The following is a 19,380-nucleotide window of genomic DNA, read 5'->3' as shown; positions in this document are numbered from 1 at the left end:
TGCCCTCCTCCCTCTCTCTAATGACTGTTCTCCTTCTACACAAAATGGTGACCTAGTTGAAAAGAATACAATATGTTGGGGTTCAAAGGCCTACGATTTTAGCCAAATTGTTCTTTTCTTGAATTTTTATGTCCATTTCTAAAACCTAAATCGACTGAATTATGAATAGCAAACTACCAGTCAGTTCTTAGGGAACGAATGAATGAAAGAAGGAATGAATGAAATTGGCATTTATAAAGTGCAACATTCGCCCTGAAGGGCATCTCGGAGTGGGAGTCAGTAAGAAAAGAAACCTGCACCTACTAAATGGCAGGAAAATAATACTGAGCGAAAAGCATTTGTGAAGATCCACAAAGTTACGACATTGAGGAGGATATTCTCAAGGAAGTGGCGGTGAGAGGCGTTAGCCTCCTTGGCTTAATGACTCTCACCGCCACTTCGGAAACGCGAGGCTGCAGCCTATTCTCAAGAATGTGGTGCAGCCTGGCGTTTGTACCTGCGATGGCGCTAAGTTTCACGACTTAGCGCCAACACAGACATCCTTGCACCAGAGTGCAAGGGTGTCTGTGTGCAGGGTAGGGTTTATTGATGTACTGGAAGGTGTCCCTTCCTGCACATAAACAATCCTAAAATACCATTTTGTAACTTTGATGGCTGCTGCTTCGTGCATTTCTTAAAGCATTTCTCTTCGTTTCGCCACCTTAAGACCAGGATTTTTCTGGTCTCAAGTTCGGCGCTGCCACCTATTACAGCCGCCCTTGATAATAGGTGGCAGCGTGGATCATAATGGGTGTTGCGTTGGAACGCCCACCGCAACACCCACTGCACGCCCCTTTCAAGCTAAATTTAGCTTGAAAGGGGCCTCTTTCTCAAGGCAGCGTTAAGCCACTTAACGTGGCTTAAAGCCAGGTTAAGTGGGTTAACGCTGCTTTGAGAATAAGGCACTGTCCCTATTGCCAGGGGAACGTCAGAAAAAGTGATGTTCCCATGGCGATAGGGGCTTGAGAATATGCCTCTGAGAGTGTTCATAACCTTCATAGCAGTCACCCGGTTTTCTCTTTAATGGCAATGCCAGGTTTTTGTGGGAGGAACAGTCTATAAAACATACATTAAGGGGAAGGTTTGCTCGTGAAATAGGTTATGGTGGAACCATTCCCTTGCAAAACATTTACATTATACCTTGAAAATGTGCTAAAACCCTGAACGTGGCACAACTCCGTTGGATGAATTTTATTTGACACACTGCTAATTAATAGTGCATTTAAAAAATGCATCCTCAAAATGTACCAGATCAATCCTACTGAAATTTAAAATTAAAATAGTGTGCATAAATCTAAAATGTATATAGGCATTTCCTATTTTCTCAAGAGGATAATTATGTGAATTGGGCATAATAAGTATTAACATTAATCCAGAAAGACTTTGGGCTTAAAAAACACCTAGAAGAGCATGCAGAGAGTTGCATTTCCTAGTGAACGTCTCTTTCAATTTCGTTACAAATCACAACCATTCCCAGTAGCACACCGAACAGGCTGCAATAGCTGCGGGTTTACAAGCATACTACTGAATATATCTTGTGGCATAGGGAAATCTAAATAGTGTGGGGCAGATTTACAATAACTGGCACATCCCTGCATATCAGCAGAGATGCGCCAGTTATTGAGTGCCACGGCTCCGCCACCATGGATGCGCTGCATTTACAATGCGGCGCACCATGGGGCAACAAACTGCACAGATGCGTGACGCATCTGTGCCGTAAAGGCGGTGCATTGCTGGAGTTCCGTCGCAAGCGCGATGCAGCTCAAGCAATGCTCTGGGGGGCCCTAGCTTTACAATGCTGCGTCAATCCTTACGCCTGCTTCAAGCAGGAGCAGGGTTTTGACGCAGAATGGGTTCAAAAGTGACTGAATGAAATCTTGTAGATTTCACTCAGCTACTTTTGGAAGGCGTTCCTATGCCGGAACACCCCCCCCCCCTCCCTGCGCAGGAATGCCTACTTCTGGCGCAGGGCTTTACAACGTGACGCATCTCCCAGATGTGTCACGTTGTAAATACCTCGCAGCATAGCGCATCTTTTGCGCTGCCACTGCGTCACAAAAGTGATGCAAGAGGCGCAAGGGGCTTGTAAATCTGACCCTGTGAATTTAAGCACCTGGGAAATGGAGCCTACTGCCCATATATCTCGTGTGTTCTTTTTTTCTCTGTGGGGAAGTCAATTTTCCTCATGGACAACGCCATTCCCCTGCACCACATCAAATTTAGGGATGATCCATATACCTTGCTAACCCGAAAAAGGAGTGACTACATACAGTCCTTGGCTAGAGTACATTTCCCAAGATTATGTTCAAGGCTACCCATACCTTGCAATGCCCACTTCCCACCAGCTGCATAGGATTTAATCATTGGGATTTCTCAGACTCATGGCAAAGAAATCTATTGGGAAAAACCTTCTACAGCTGCCAAGAATCCTTTTGTGAATTCCTAAACGTATTATGGCCTTTCATATGCGTGTTTGTCCGAGAATACCTTTGTAATTTTTCTCCCTTGTGTTTCAGTGCTAGTTGAATGGAAGGAAAGAAAGTATTTTACTCATAAACATTAAGGATTACAATTCCGTTAATGTTATCTTGCAGACACTGCAGGAAGATAAGACGAGGTGATTCCTTTAGATTGGTTACATGAATGGACTGAATATTTCTTAGGAAATTGAACATCTGTAAAAACAATTATCTTAGTTTGAAGTCTCACCACCAAAAAGAAGAAGACTGATTTGCAGCCTACTGGGATTTAGCAGAGTCTAAGCGCTGCACTGTAATTAAGCAAACAAAGGTGCGATTTTAGAACTATTTGAGTCTGCTTATGGAAATTCAGCAGACCGTGCGTGGAAAAACGCAACATTTTCAAAAGAAAAAACATTAAAGGGAGTGTATATGAACCTCTTATGGTGGGAATTGTAAGACGGGGCCTCATTTTAGGATTTAAAAAATTATAGTACCATTGAGGTTAATATCGATTTGTCCGGTATTTTCCAGCAAACATTGATTCTATCTATTTTTAGTGCACAATAATATTGGCATTATGGAGCATTGTTTATTATTCTTAGGGTTTCGAAATGGTTATTGCTGGATATTTCGGGCACTATTGAATTTTATAGTGTTATTTCTGATGCTGGTAATTTTACTGGGCTTTTACCTAGAAACTATAGCAATATTCAAGAGAGTAGATAAAAAATTAAAATAACCTCCATTTTGAATCATACCTGTAACGACGTCAATCGAATCATACTCTTCCCTAGAAAGGTAGCCTTCAACCTTTAATCTTTCCTTCCATCTAGCCACATCCTTCACTGTTGTCGTTAATCACAAGTCTATTGTAACAAATTGGGACGGCAGTTCAGAGGGGTGGAAGCCCCTCTGAAATCACAGACACAATCCTTGTCCATGCTTTCACCTTTTCTTCAATTCTCCCATCACCCATTCACCTATACTTTCTCTCTTTCACCCTCCCATCTAGCCACATCCTTCACCTCACCCATCCAATCAGTCACAGTCCCATACATCCTTCCATCCTTTCACCTTTCAATCTTTCTATTTTTTTCCATCGTTGTTTCACCAACTTATTCATTCATCAATGTATACACTTCTGGCTTTTCATCTATTTATCTACTCACCCAACCATACATCATGTCATCAATCCATCCATCTTTTCACTCACCCATCCTTTCACCTTCCTACCATCATTTAATCTGTCCATGCTTTCACCTTTTCTTCAATTCTCCCATCACCCATTCACCTATACTTTCTCTCTTTCATCCTCCCGTCCATGCATCCCATCACCCATCTATTCTTAGTCCTTTCTGTTGTCGTTAATCACAAGTCTATTGTAAGAAATTGGGACGGTAGTTCAGAGGGGTGGAAGCCCCACTCAAATTACAAACACAATCCTTGTCATGGTGAACCACAAAAAGTCACTACATTATCCTGTGCTTAACCCACTCAGCACAAAACAAGTCAGATTTAACTTAGAGGCAATGTGTAAAGAATTCATGCAGCACACAAACAGCAATAAAGTGAAAACATAAAACAGGAAAAATCCCAAACCAATTTAGAAAAGCAGAGTACACATTCATAATTAACATGCCACCAAAACGAATCCAATCAGTAAAATCAGATTTGTGATTTTTTAACGTTTTTAGTTAAAATCTAGTACCTAAAAAATCAAAGTGCCAACTGCACGCATCTGATCACTGGGGACCAGGCCAAAGTCAAAAGTTAAAGCCAACCGCAACAGAGCGTGGATCGGATGAAAGGGTTGGATTGGACCCAGTCTCTGCTTTTCTTCGGAATTTGGAAAATTATCTTGAACATGTTCTTGAGCGAGTAGAGTCTCAGCAGGGCAAGGCAGCAGGATGCATTTGAGGACAATTCGTAAACAACAGGGTGCTGATGGATGAGATCGCGTTGGATTTCCAGGATGAGGAGCTCTTTGTCTTCACTGGGGTGCTGGTCATTGTCGAACCAAGTGAAGATTTTTACCTTTGGGCTTAGAAGTTTTTCTGAAGCTAAGTTCACCCAATGGGATGAAGCTGCAGGCTGTAGCCAAAGAGAGCTCCATGAGGCCGGATAACATTGCCATGAGGTCATGCTGAAGAAAATGTACTGCTGGTTGAAGAACGTAGCAGGAAGTGCAGGAAAGTCAATCCCATCAAAGATCCACCTCTGTTGGATAAGCTTTAAAGTAGGACACAGTCTCCTGTTGGTTCTCAAAGTATTTTTTATTGAAAAAACTTTAAGGGCCAGGTTTGGGATTTTGGTAGAAGGAGGCCCCTTTAAAACCACACCAAGGGTCCTGGAGCTGGTGGTGTTCCACTTGGGGAACTAGGACTCACTCAAGCAGAGACTAGCAGCAGGGGGCAGGTAAATATCAATGTCTTTGGGGCTTGTTGTGTCCCTGTAGCTCACACAGAAGCCCAGCCAGATAGCCTTTGCAGTCACTCTGGTGGTCCTGGGTTTAATGAGCAAGCAGCAGAAAAAGTCCTTCCAGCAGAAGGACTCTCCAGCAGCAGGACAGCGGGGCAGTCCTTCTTCCGAGTCTTCCACAGCTCCAGAAGTGATCTGAAGAGTGATTCTGTGGCCCAATTGTTTTACCTGGTGCCTAGCCCAGCCTTCTCCTACATCTGTTTGTGAAAAGTTCCTGGGGTGACAAGAGGCTGGTGTCAAGTTCCTTTCTGTGGGTAGCAGGCAAAGCTCTTTGAAGTGTAAGTAATGCAGGATAGAGCTTCACCCCCTGCAATCCTGGATCATCCTGCCCCGTGTTGTGTTAAGGATTTGTGAGCCCAGGCAAGACTTATTTTGGGGGCTCCAGTTTATATTAATTTTACTACCCAGTTGTGTGATAATTGCATCCTACAGAATGCCAAACAAACTTTCAGCAACAGAATTCACACAATAAAGCAGTTGAAATATGTCTTAGTGGGTGACCCAAAAAATCCTTAATCTGACACTGGACAAGGACAGCTAGAGGCAGAGGTAGGCAGAAGAAAGCAAGCTGTTCAGATATAGATATAGATAGAAGTGAGCGAGAGAGAGATAAAGTTCACTTTCCTTGGAAGGTGGGGGTCCTGGCCAATTGCCCACTTTGCCCATGCCTTAAAATGTTTCTGATTATGTCCACAACGAGTCCCCTTTGTGTCACTATCTGGAAGGAATACACAAACCCCAACAGCAGAGCCATTCACAGACATGTTATGTTATGTTATGTTATATTGGTATTTGTAGCGCGCACAATTACTCTTGAGTATCCTGGCGCGAAAGTAATAAACTGGTGGCAAGAAAAGTGAATTAATAGGCCTGTGTAAAAAGATGGGTTTTAAGGAGTTTTTTAAAACAGCTTAGGTCCTGAGTGTGGCGTAGCATTGGGGGAAGGGCATTCCAGAGAATAGCTGTTTTAACTGAGAAGGACTGGCCACCCATCCTGACTAAACGAGAGCGGGGAACTATCATTAGTCGCTGGCCAGCTGACCGTAAAGATCGCTGAGGGATGTAAAAAGCCACTCTCTTCTTGATGTAGGGGGTGCGCAAGCCATGTAAGGCTCGATGTGTTAGGACAAGGGCCTTAAATTGTATCCTCTGGGCCACTGGCAGCCAGTGGAGCGAGCACATTTGTGATCTTATGCTGGTACGTTTAGAAATGCCGAGAAGAAGTCTTGCTGCAGCATTCTGGATAAGTTGTAGCTTGTTGGTCAGGTATGCCGGAATGCCGAGGAAGAGCGCATTGGCATAATCCAACCGAGACAGGATGAGTGCCCGGGTTACCATCTCCTTAGCTGGTTGGGGGAGCAAGGAAAAGAATCTGCCTAGGGACTTAAGGGTTCCGAAGCAGACGCCCTTGAGTCTTTTTATATGCTCAGTGAACCTGAGGTCGTCCCCAAACCAGATACCTAGGTTCTTGGCTGGGCTGCCCACAGATATGGGGTGCGGAAAATCAGAGGGCCACAAAGCTTCTGTGAACTGAGAGGGGAAATGCCCGTATAGTAAGATTTCTGATTTCCCCTCATTACATTTTAATTTTGCATGGGCAAGCCATGTAAATACAGCGGCAAGGCATTTTTGCGCAGCTGCAGTGTCCGTGTTCGAATCGTCCCAGGTAAACAGAAGCTGAGTGTCGTCGGCGTAGGCCATAATCTTAGCGCCCATTTCCTCGGCCAGGAAGATTAGGGGGGTCATATAGATATTAAAAAGGAGCGGGCTCAGGGTCGAGCCCTGAGGGACCCCCGTCGGAACCTCTCTGACCGAGGAGGAATAAGGGGGCAACCAGACTTGCTGGGAGCGGGAGTTCAAAAAGGATTCCAGCCAGGCCCACACTGACCCGGAGAGGCCGATGCGTGACAGTCGTGCCAGGAGAAGTTGGTGAGGTACCGTATCAAAGGCGGCAGAGAGGTCCAATAAAATTAGAGCCGCTCTGCCACCCCTGTCCAGGCATTCCCTGATGGCCTCAGTCACTTCAACTAGGGCAGTCTCCGTGCTAAAGGATGATCTAAAGCCAGACTGTGCTGGGTGGAGGGCCCCTGAGTCCTCCACAAAGGCATTCAGTTGGCGAAAGGTCACCTTCTCGCAAACTTTACCAAGTGCTGGTAGCAGGGAGATAGGCCGGTAGTTAGCTGTTAGGAGCGGGTCAGCCGATGGTTTTTTCAACAGAGGGAGGAGCTTGGCCTCCTTCCATTGTCTTGGCACCATTGCTGACTGTAATGACCTGTTGACTATGGTTGTAACTTCCATGCCTATGGTACCAGCCACTCCTGCAAGAACCCTGGCAGGGCAGGGGTCTGAGGGGGATCCAGATTTTAATGATTTGAGGATGGAGAGAATATCTGGGAGTTCGAAAATATTAAATTGTGAGAAGCACCTAGTGGGGGGGAGCAGGAGAGAGAATCCAAGGGAAGGTATGGAGGAGTAACAGGCAGAGCTAAGCTTTCCTCAATGCTTTTAATATTATTGATAAAAAAGGACAAAAGTTCCTCACACCAGCCTGCGGAGGCGGGAATAGACTTCCGCTCAGCTTGAGGTGACAGAAAGCTTTGTACAATGGCAAAGACCTCTTTGCCATTATTATCAGCCTTCATAATTCTAGATGCGTAGTAATCGCTTTTTGCTTTCCTCACCTCAGAGTAGGAAGTTCTCTGAGAGTACCGCAGCTTGGATTTGGCTTGCGGGCAGTAGCCCGCCCTCTAAAGCCGTTCAAGCTTTTTACACTTTAGCTTCAGATCTCTTAGCACAGGCGAATACCAGGGTTGAGAAGGCAACTCGCGCTGCCATGTTCTAGACGCGGGTTTATAGATGGATTCGATCCCATGGCTGACCCAGGTGTTGAATTGGTTGACTTGCCATGTGACCAGGATACCCGAAGAAGTCACTAATGGTTGGGACAAGAATATGCCAATTTTCTAAAAGTAAAAACAACAGTTGATGGACAGAATGCAGAACAATGTCATACATTTACCCCAGTACAGAGATCTGGGCCTAAATCCATCGTTTTTTTGCTCACCATGCCATTCCAGTTTGAACCCAGCCATATGCAAATCAGTCTTGACCCTGTGCCCCATGGGAACAGTCCAGCCGGAACTGCCAAGTCAGGTCCTCCCTGGACTGGAAACAAGCATCCTAGGACCGGTTTTGGGCTTTCAGCCCTCTTTAGCCAGGATAGCTTGATTCCAGTGGCATGGAGAGCACGGGACTCACGTCTGAGCATACCCGTCCCACTCTGGGTAACAAATGCAAAAACAACAGTTGATGGACAGAATGCAGAACAATGTCATACATTTACCCCAGTACAGAGATCTGGGCCTAAATCCATCGTTTTTTTTGCTCACCATGCCATTCCAGTTTGAACCCAACCATATGCAAATCAGTCTTGACCCTGTGCCCCATTGGAACAGTCCAGCCCGAACATTTTCTAAAAGTGGCATTTTCAGAATTGTGACGTAAATTCTGACTTTACCAATAAAGAGAATTTCTTTTATGGGTGAGAATTCTTTTTATTGTTTCGCAGCAACAACAACATAATACTGTAAACCACTTAACAGACATGATTTTTACACTATCACAGTTAATACATGAAAATGTACTCTACAGGACCCCCAGATTTGTATGTACTCATTTGAGCAGCCCCTGGATTTATATACTGTCTCTTCTGCTTTTGAGTTCACACCCATATTTCTCAACCACTCCATACTGCTTGAGATACAATGACAAAGAAGGCACATAGATCTAGGTCATTGTATCTCAGGCACTATGGGTCTGAGACCCTCTCAATCTTCCACAGCCTGTGGGGCATGAAGCATATTCTGTGCAAGTACTTAGATTGAATCAATTTTAACCTAACTGGGATTAGTAAAAGGCTGCCATTTTGGCATCTATCCAGTTCCCCTCGTCCATTTCCCCATCATCTACCTCCCAGCGCTCATGCATGGGGGTCATGGGGTCTGGGGTATTGATGACCAGGGTTTGATACAGCCACTGCCTTTCGCATCAATGACCTCAGTTGTGAGTTAGAGTTGTAGGGAATTGTGGTCACGGAGTGAATGCAGATCTTTCCCGAGATGTTCTAGTGCATAAAGCAGCTGTAGGTATCTGAGAAATTCGGTGTGGTGTGAACCGAAAGGGTGATGGAACACCAAAGTGTGGCTTGGAGACACTTCTTCTAGAACCAAAGCCTCTGAGGATCCACTCCTGCGCTCACCCAATGCCTTCCTCAAACACAGCAACACTGCAAGATCCAGAACCTAGAATAGTTGGTACATAGAGGGACTCAGACTGATGAAACACCACTCCAAACAACTTGAGCGCAAATGGATAATGTAACAGGATAATGCAGAAATTAGCATGTTCAAATGCGTCCTAAGGCGCTACCGCCAAATGATCCGGAATACCAGAAGTCCCACTCTGGTTGACCACATTGATGCCAGCACCAACTCAAGCATATAAATCTTTGACATTGTGAAAGATTTTACCTCACTATCAGCCGTCTCCAACTCAATCACCCCTTCTCAGGACCTCTCCAATAATCTCTCAATTCTTCAGGAACAAATTCACTGCCATTGGCAGCAATTTAAGCTTGCAATTAGACCTGACAGACCTTGCCAAATGCCTCCCAATATTATCATAAGAACCTATGCTAACCACATGGCTCATCATCACACCAGAAGAAATCTATGCAGCCATGAACTCCATTGTTAGACCTGACACCTTGGCATGGGTCTCCCTTCCATTTTCTGCTGTTGCGTCATGGGTTTTTGCTTGTTATAGATGCTTTGGGCACTGTGCCACTGTTATCCAGTGCCACAGTGCAGGTGCTCCCTATGGTATATTGATGTATGGATTAGTGACTCCATGATTGGCTGGTTTGGTTTACTTGTCAGACCCTAGTACAGTGCACTGAGTGTGCCCAGGGTTTGTAAATCAAATGCTGCTGGTGGGCTTTAGCTCTGGTTGTGCCACCCACAGAAGCAGCCCGTAAAAGTGTGTCTCAGGTCTGCCATTGCAGAGCCTGTGTGCAGTCTGGTACTGCCATTCTGGCTGGGCAAGTGCACCCACTTTCCCGCCCCTAAACCTTCCCTTTTCTGCATATTAGTCACTGATGTGTGTGGCATGTCCTAATAGTGAATTACAGCCATTTTCGTTTTTCACTATTGCAAGGCTACCTGTTCCCTATAGACCAGAATGGGCAGTTTGATTAAAACATCTTATAATCCTAACTGACTCAGGGAACCAGGTAGAAATTCGAGTTTAGTATACCTGAACTCAGAATGATAAAATACATCTTTTAGTGAAGTTGGTTTTAACATTCTCTATTTGAAAATACCACTTTTAGAAAGTAGGTATTTTCTTGCCTAACTGTCCAAGCCTGCCTGTGCTAGGTTGTGTAGTCCTTGTCTGGAGTTTGAGTGACATGGTCTGGGGGATTCCAGGAGACAGGGTGAGTCAGCACCGGGCTGAATAGAGCTATCTGCATATAGATGGGTGGGAGGAGTTGCCCCTGGGACCTGAATAGGGCTGTGCCTGCCTTCCACAATGCTGGCTTCACCTCATGTGGTGCATCTGATGCCCCTGACCCATACTGTCAAAGGAAAGAGGAATTCTTGTCAACAAAGTGCTCCAGGACTGCACCGGACTGGTTTGGACTGGGTACAGGACCCTCTGCCTTCAGAGGACAAAGGATTTGCTAGTATAAATATTGGGACCCAGACCCAAGAACTTAAGATCTTTTTTGGGAAACAAGAAAAAAACCTTTGCTGAGAAGAGGAAGCAGAGGAACTGAGGAAGAGACTATCCCTAAGTTGAGTGCTGTCTGGGGGATTGGCCTGCAGTAGCTGTCTGACTGCCAAAGAAAGGAGAAAAGATTTTGTGCTACTTTTTTTCAACTTGTGAAGGATCTCCAAGGGCTTGAGATAAAGCTTGCCTCCTTCTGAAGCCTCTGGGGCAACAGACTTCACCCACCAGCTCCTCAAGAGTTCTTTGGAAGTGCCTGCAGTTGTGTTGGGATTTCTGAGGGACTGCGTGCCGCAAGGAGCTCGAAGCACGACTCACGAAGAAGAAGCGTGTTGCAGCCACTGTCGTTGCATCACTGACGAAGGGTGCCGCCGCAGCTGCTGTCGCTGTGCATTGCGGAAGCGCCTCGCATCGCCAGAGAAGAGTGTCACCAGCGCATCAGATGCCATTGTATCATTGAGAAGCGTGTTTCCGCCACAGCCGCTGTCGTCGCATCACTGAAGAAGGGTGTTGCCGCTGCAGGTGTCGCATTGCATTGCTGAAGCGTCTCTCATCACTGGAGAAGAGTGTTGCCGTCGCATCAGATGCCGTCGCATCACCAGAGAAGCGTGTCACAGGGCCTGTCGTGGCTCAAACGAATCATTGAGTCACCGCACGGCCGTCAGGCATGCACGCATTGTGTCGCATCAAGGAGAAGCCACCATTTTTGTTTCATTACACCGGATCTTCATCACATCACGGCGCTGCTGCTTGCATCGCCATGGAAGCGCAGTAAGAAACCTACGCATCACCTTCCCACACCGAGAAGAACCGACGCATCCCCTACGCATCAGTAGGGACCCGACGCATCACCGTTCTTGTGTGTAAGGAACCGACGCATCACCTCCCCTGCAACACTTTCGTTGTATAGCATTACGCATCCTAATGTACATTGAACTCAAAGTGTCGCATTTACCATTTAAAGAGAAATAAGCTAATTCTACAATTTTTTAAAAGTACAGTATTGTGGATTTTTGTCATTTGTGGTCTTGTGTTAAGTCTATATAAAAATACTTATTTTTATACTACAACTTGTGTGGTGTCCGTCTGTAGTGTGGTCACTGGGTTACTGTATGTGTTCACAAATGCTTTACACACTGCCTCTGAGATAAGCCTGTCTGCTCATGCCAAGCTACCAAGGGGGGTCAGCAGTTTTTTTTTAGGAGTGTACCCCTTACCCTGACTAGACGCATGGGTCCCTATTTGGCAAAGGTACCTACCTCTGCCAACTAGAGACCCCCAAATCTAACATCCATCCACTTCAGGAAGCCCATCAGACCCCTGCCCCCACTGCAGGTACTCCAGAGGACTGCAACCCATCAGTACCATACTCACAACCATTCTGAATGCCTCCACCTCTTCCGCGACCTTTCCAGATGCTTGGAAATATGCAATTGTCCTCCCATTGCCAAAGAAACCCCCTGTGGACCCTTCAACACTCGCCAATTACAGATCAATCTACCTGCTAATACTCCTGGCCAAGGTCTTAGAGAAAACTGTCAACCATCAACTCACACCTCACAGAATCCCTCAATGATCTCAACACCACTCAGCCTGGTTTCAGGTTCAACCACAGCAGTGAAACTCCCCTTATCGGTGCATGGATGAAAGCTGTATAACTTTGGACAGAGGAGTCACAGCGGCCCTCATCCTCCTGGACCTTTCTGCAGCATTTGACAGAGTTTCCCACTCCATACTCATCCAGCGCCTACACAACACTGTAATCCAAGGACATGAACTTCGATGGATTCACTTCTTCCTGACGAGAAGGACCCATACAGTCAGACTGGCACCGTACACCTCAGATGCTTGCAGCCTTATTTGGGGAGTTCAGCAAGGATTCTCCCTGAACCCGACCCTCTTCAATGCATACGTGATCCTCTAGAGAGCATCATCCACTCACACGATATCAATGTTCTCTCCTAAACTGATGATATGTAACTCATTCTCTACTTCACAGACAGGACGCTGAATACCTGGATCAAGTGCAATGCGTACATGACTGAAATCACCCACTGGATGAAGATCAACTGCCTAAAGCTGAACACTGACAAGACTGGAATTGTGGTCTTCAGGAAGAGCACATCACTGTGGGACTTCACCTGGTGGCCAGAAGAGCTAGGACTAACACTCACCCTCACACTAAGAATATCTGGATCATCATCCACAGCAACCTCAAAATCACTCCCAAGTATATGCCCTCACTGCCTCATGTGTTCATACCCTGAATATGCTGAGGAAGACTTTCAAATGACTCACAAGGTGGTCACTAGCAAGCTGGACTATAACCAGGATCAACAAAAATCCCACCAGAATGATGAAGACCATTTAGAACTCGACGGCCAATATCACTCTGAACCTCCCACAGTACACTCACATCACAGCACACCTGAAGGAGCTCCACTGGCTACCCATTAGCACAATTTAAACTCCTCACCCATGCTTTCAAGGCACTGCATAACAGTGGCCCATCATATCTCAACAAACGCATCTGCTTTCAAAAAATCCTTGCAGCCACCTCCGCTCATCCGGACTCCTACATACACAATTCCCACGCATATGGAAAACCCGATCCGGTGGTCGAGGCTTCTCCTACATCGCTCCTAAAGCATGGATCGAACTGCTGCTACACATAAGAGCCTCCTCCTCACTTCTTGAATTGTGCAAGAAACAGATGATCGGCTTTTTGAGCAGTCCCACTAGGCCCTAGGTATGCTCAGACTCATATCTGCTCAGAGCCAGGACATCCTCCCTAGTGGCACATCTGAACAACATTACACATCATAGTGTATGACCAGGCAAAGATAGAAATGTGCTACCATTTGCTACCATTCATATCTTTTGATACCAGCTTATATGAAGTTTGTATCAGGGGAAGAAGAAATACAAATTTCATTGATTCTGCTGTCATAGAAATGTAATGGCTATCCAGTATGCTGAGCTGATGAGCGTGCCTACAAATAGAAATAGTGCTCAAGAACAGTGACAAACAGTTAGCAGTCGAGAGCTGATATCATGATCCATTAAATCGCAGATCCTTCCAGTAACCATGACTTTGAGGCTAAAGATATCGAGACCCTTGTTTTCAATCCGATAAATTCCCAATTTCAGATCATTCTTAGGGACCTCCTAATTGCTTCTTCACAATCCAGACACTGACTGTAGGAGTACCATTGTGACACTTCAATATAAGTTTTGCATTTATTTCAATAGAACAAAAATTGACTTCAAGTGCAATAGAATTTGATTCTGGGATGGATTTAGTAGACCTTTTGCCCATTGAATGACATTCTTTGACAAACTGAAATCAAGCACTCTGTGACTCCATAATATCTTTGATTGGAGGATCAATTTTTATCAGTGGTCCACAATGAACTGTAGAAGAATCTATGCCCTAACAGGGAACGAAAACTCATATTGAGGAAAATTTGGCTTCAGGCTTCGTCAGAAAATCTAAATCCTCTGCCTCTTGTCTTTCTTGTAGCCAAAAAGCAAATATGTTGAGGACCTGTATTGAATCCCGGACTCTAAAAAAGATCACCTTTAAAAACAGGTACTCACTGGCACTAAAACTGGTTCTCCTAGATCCAGTGAAGTAATCTATGGTAAACATGAAGTTGCACCTGTGAGGGGCAATGCTTTTTATTCTGACAAGGTGAAAAATGGAAAATGCCCAGCCTTTAGGACCAGAGTTGGAATGTATGAATATCAGTTCATGGTCTTCAGTCGTCACAATGCTCAGCAGCCTTCCAATTCTTCATCAACAAAGTGCTCAGAGACTGCTTAGTTATGTGTGCCATGGTTTTCCTTGATGACACTTTGATGTATGCTTGCACTAAAGAGGACTAAGTGAAACATGCTCGAGCCATACTCCAACAGTTCAGGGTACACCAAGTCTATCAAAGATTGGAGAAGTTTTTGTTTCACCAGCAATATGTGTAATGTATCAGATTTGTAATCACACCAATGGATAGGAAGATAAATGAGGCAATTCTAATTAAAAACTCCACAAACTTTGAAAGGTGCCAAAAGCTTTCTGCCTTTTGCTACATTTTATAGGGAATTTATTGATGTCATCTTCTCAGTGTTGTTTCCATTTAATAGCCTGCTTGGCAACGGTGTCAAATTACAGTGGACCCCCGAAGACATAATGCACCTTTCAAACTATTATGGATTTGTTTACCTCAGCCCAAGAGATATGCCATTCTATCACAGACTGGGGCTTCATTGTTGAAGCATACACTTCTGATGCAGTGTTCATCCTTTACACAACATTTAAATACACAATGGCCCACATGCATCATTGTGTCTTTTTGCATTTCTTAATTTGCGAAAAATAAGGAATCGCAAATTAAGAAATGCAAAATGATATGCATCAATATTTTCGGTATTCTTGTGGGATTCGGTAAAAATCGCATTTTTTACCGAATCCCAAAGAAATACCGATTTCTTAACTACATTTTCGCAATTTCCATTGATTCCTATGGGCCAAAAGGCCCATAGGAGTCAATGGAAATTGCGAGTGGCACTTAGAAAATTTCATGGGTGCAGGGGGAGGTCCAAAGGACCCCCCCATGCACCCCATAAATGTACTTTTCAGCATAAGTTACATACACACATGTCCTAAGGACATGTGTGTGTGTAACTTTACAGTTTAAAAAATGCATTTTTGTGCATATTTAATCAATTTCGCAATTTACCACGAAGTTGAACTTCGTGGTAATTTGCACTTCCAATTTTTCAAAAAAGCATATTTTTCTATAATGATGCATAGCATTTAAGAAATCGCACAATTGCGATTTCTTAAATGCTAATGCAATTTTAGAAATCGTAAAAAAGATGCGACTTCTAAAATGGCATGATGCATCCCAACAAGCACTTTTGCATTCGCAAACGGCCGATTTTAAGGAATCGCACCGTCTGCGACTGCAAAAATGCTTGATGCATGTGGGCCAATGAGAATGACAATAGACACATAAAGTGATTTTGCAACTTGCACATTGTTTTAGAAATGCCTATGATTATTAGAAAATGAAATACATGCACCATTAAAGAGTGCTTAAACTTTAGAATTAAAAGGAAAAAGTAATAACGTTGATTATAAATATAAAATGTAAAAATGTATAACAGTTGATTTTCGTAAAGGGTTTGATCATGATAAACATTCTATACATTTACGTTTCAAACTGAATATTTTGAAATATAATACTTAACAATAATAAATGCGTAAAATATTTATAAAACATTACTAAGATTACTTAAAGCTATAATGATTTATATGATACATTCAAATGTGGGATACTTGACACTAGTCAGTTTGAAGTACACTATGGAACTTTGAAAAGTTGGTGCAATTCCACTATACTTAAAGTTAAAAGGATGAAACTTTCCAAAATGCTCTTCATGTAAGAGTGGTCTTACACGTTCCTTAATGATATTGATTAATAAATGTATGCATATATGTATGTTTTTATTTTAAAAAATATAGCAGCAGGCTGAATTTCCTATATAATAAGCCTCTTATGAAAATCTATGACATCTAAGCTAAATTGGAGATTGCATTAATTAAATTATTTTTTCTTTCTAAGGACATTTATATTAAATCCTGTTTTATTGCTTTTAATAGGAAATTAACTTGACTTCGTTTTCAGGCCTGCATTTTCTCTTGAGGTCCATGAGAAGTATATTGTTCTAGTTTCCTTTCATGTAACACCTTTCGATATTTCTCATGAGAGATGAAGAGACTGGATACATTATGTATTCAAATTATTGATACATCTATGAGAACTGGACATTTGTGATGAGCACATGAGAAAGATCTAACAATGAATAGACTTTTATGTTTTAACTTAATGCACATCGACAGTCGTTTCCTATGCATTCTATGGGAGAATACCTACATGTTGGCACTTTTGCACCACATTTAGCTGGCTTGCTCCCAGGCTCTCTGGTCTCGCTTTTTCTCCTTTGCTGATTTTGAGCTGGTTAGCTTGCTGGCTAACTCGCTTGAGACGGCTGAGAACTTATAGACTCTTTCTGCCTCTGAAAAAATTTGAATCCCCTGCCTAGCGGACTTTCCTTAGGACTCCTAGTCGAATCATATCCTAAAAATGTCCTTTCCAAAATTCCTTTTGAGTTCGCTGATTTAGAAATTCTTGCTGATCTATCATGACTAGGGACTTTAAGAACTTTCCCCACATGCATCAACCTATTTAGGAAGTGCAAACGGTGCGAATCGGTAAATTCGGCCGTTTGCACTTCCTAAATACGTTTTGGGATGCATCAAACAGAGTGTCAAAATTCGCTATTTTTTGCATTTCTTAAAAATGCAAATGCAATTAAGGAATCGCATTTGTGCGATTCCTTAAATGCAATGCATCATTTTTTTTTAAATTGCGAATTCTGAAATTGGAAGTGCAAATTAACACGAGGTTGACCCTCGTGTTATTTGCGAAACTTTTTAAAAAAGCAAAAAAATGCATTTTTTAAACTTGCATGTTACAGACACACATGTCCTTAGGACATGTGTGTGTGAAACATGCACTTGAAAATACATTTCAGGGGTGCAGGGGGGGTCCTTTGGACCCCCCTCTGCACCCTTGCAATGCATCAACAAATTGCGAGTGCAAAAAAAAAAATGCAAAACGGCATTGATTCCTATGGGCCTCTAGGCCCATAGGAATCAATGTAATGCCATTCCTTAATTGCGATTCGCAATTAAGGAATGGCAATTTCCGAAAATTAAGAAATCCTAAAAACTTTTAGGATTTCTTGATGCATAGGATTTTGCATTTCCTAAATAGCGATTCCTTAATTTTCGCTATTTAAGAAATGCAAAATCCTAGATTGATGCATGTGGGGGTTTACCTTTAGTTTCTGTTTTAATGTGTACTGTCACACTACACCTGAAATTGGCTAATTTGAATGTATCTACTAAAATCCTAATGATTTTTTGATGCATTAATGACATTTACTAAATTTATATACTTAAATTGAAATCTTTAAATGACTGAGGGCCAGATGTAGGTAGAATAGATTTACCAATTCTTAATTACCGAAAATTACCGAATTTTACCGATTCGGTAATTAAGAATCGGTAAATCTGAGGGGTGGATATGTAGGTATTCCAGATGTGCTGGAATAACGAATCGGAAATATTTGGTATTTACCGATTCGGTAATGCCCATTCATTCCTACGGGCTTTGAAGCCCATAGGAATGAATGGGCATTACCGATTCGGTATTTACCGAATCGGTAAATACCGATTTTCACAAGGGTGCAGGGGGTGTTCCTTTGACACCCTCTGGCCCCCCCAAAACAGGCTCGGGTGCCATGTGGCAGGCATACATGCCCTAAGGGCAGGTCTGCCTGTCACATGGCATAGGTGTGCATGCACACCGGAATCGGTATTTTACCATCAGATTGGATTTGATGGTAAAATACCGATTCGGTAAGGCCTCTGGGACTCAGAAGAGTCCCACCTACATCTGGGTGCCTCAGAATCGGTAAATTTACCGAATTTTTATTTTACTGAATCGGTAAAATTACCGATTCGGTAAAAAAATGCCCCCTACATACCTGTCACCCATTTACCGATCGGTAACGGCCAAAATCGGCCGTTACCGGTCGGTAAATGGCCTGAAACGGCCACCTACATCTGGCCCTGAGTCGCCTGAGTTTCCTACCTGTTCTTTTCACAGGGATTGTGTTAGAGGTAAATGTTTCTTAATGTATACCAGAGATAGTCATAACTTGTTTACAGAACATTAGGTTCTACTATTGCTATTTTGTATTGCACCAGCAGAGCTATTAATCAGTGTGATATTGGCTATTTTTCCTTTGAAGACTTGGACCTCTTGTTGCCATTCTGTATATTACAGCATGGGTCTAAGAGAGATCTATTTGAACCTGATTACAAATTTATAAGTTGGTTACTAATTCCTGGTCCTAGTTAGGTAGACAACATTGACTCCCTAGAGTCTTTCATCCCTTAATGCAAAAGGTTAAGGTCCATCAGAGGACAAGTGAAGGAAAGCAAATAAACAGATAAAGAAATGTGATGTTTCTTTGGGCTCAGTGCAAAAATAGAACTGAACATACTGCATCACTGCACAAATGGTTGTTGATCAGGAGATCTAGATAAGTGACAAATTCTTCCTGTATATTTCTCATCTTGGAAGCTACAATTACATGCTGGGGGTCATACATATAATGATAGTCACTGACTACAGAAACTTGTAGTTATTTAAATCAACAAAGAAATTGTCCTCTAAATAGGTGTTTTACCAATATAGAAGTGACTATAATGTGTACGTATGTTTTAATAGGCAGCACTCAATTACACATACATGACAGCACTAGGTGATTCCCATGCAGGTCTAAGGTGAGTCTACCGTGAGTTGGAGGAAGTCTCCAGCATTTATGGACTGCTCCTGGTAGTAGCAGGGCAGCCAACTGCCAATTTTAAAAAGCACTTTCTTGAAGTTTGAAAAGACCATCACTCAGTTGAGATAAGGACTTCCTGGGGAAGATACGCCTTCTTCTCAGCATGTGCTGTTGATTTGCACCTACCACA

This window comes from Lissotriton helveticus, chromosome 6, assembly GCF_964261635.1.
Source record: "Lissotriton helveticus chromosome 6, aLisHel1.1, whole genome shotgun sequence".
NCBI lineage: Eukaryota > Metazoa > Chordata > Amphibia > Caudata > Salamandridae > Lissotriton > Lissotriton helveticus.
Note: the sequence above shows the minus strand (reverse complement) of the source record.